The following is a 994-nucleotide window of genomic DNA, read 5'->3' as shown; positions in this document are numbered from 1 at the left end:
GCCTTTTTAGTCTAATTTTGCACGTATTTCTATGCATTTTTATACCGATTTGTATTGCAATATGCCCCGAATTGGCTACTTTGGTTTGTTTTGTCTGAATTGCAGAAATGAACCTGGAAGTGGTGAAACCGTACTCTTTTCGTCCTGTTTTGCATGCATTTTGAGGAGACGGGAATGTTAGAGCGAGATTATGCCTTGGGATGCGTGAAAGGATGGTTAACGAAGCAGTCAAAGACGTATTAGAAGCTAACTTGGAGGAAGAACACTCGATCGAAGGGTCTTTTGATTCGATCGAGTGGTTTGGAGTGTTGAAGAGGTCGATCGAGTGATTTGCTGTGCTCGATCGAAATGCTGTTTATGGGGTTTCCTCGATCGAGTGGAAATATTGCTCGATCGAGAGGATTATCTCTTGAAGTCCTCGATCGAGTGGTTTTATACTGCTCGATCGAGAGGTTTTGATATTACACGGGTTTAATTAACCCGTGTAGGACTTATTTCGTGATGGACTTTGTTTTGTCTATTTAAGCTTTGTTAATTAGGTTATTAATTACGCTTTTTCTACGCTACTTACATTTGACTCATCTTTAGAGCGTCACTTTAATCTCTTAATTTCTCTCTAATACTCTCTTCACTGTAACTTTGCTCTTAAATCTCTTGCTTGGATTTTGGTTTGTTCTTTACGCCGGATCGCTTGTGATTGTAATCTCTCTTCCCTTATTAATCTTAATCTTGTTATTTATTGCTTTAAATTCTTATTCCTCTCTTGATTAATTTCTGCCCTAATTAGTTTATGCTTAATTACTATTATTGCATCATGTCTTTCATTAGTTTATTCATCATTATTATTATTGACAACATTAGTAATATGAGTAGCTAAATCCTTTCATGTTGGGATTAGGGAATCCGTGGTAAGATTGTGATGATGTAGCGAATAGACTAGATAGTTTGCTTGTGAGAATCTGTACCCATGGCAATTTAATTATAATACCGACTT

Source organism: Silene latifolia, chromosome 3 (assembly GCF_048544455.1).
Source record: "Silene latifolia isolate original U9 population chromosome 3, ASM4854445v1, whole genome shotgun sequence".
NCBI lineage: Eukaryota > Viridiplantae > Streptophyta > Magnoliopsida > Caryophyllales > Caryophyllaceae > Silene > Silene latifolia.
This window is presented reverse-complemented; position numbering follows the sequence as displayed.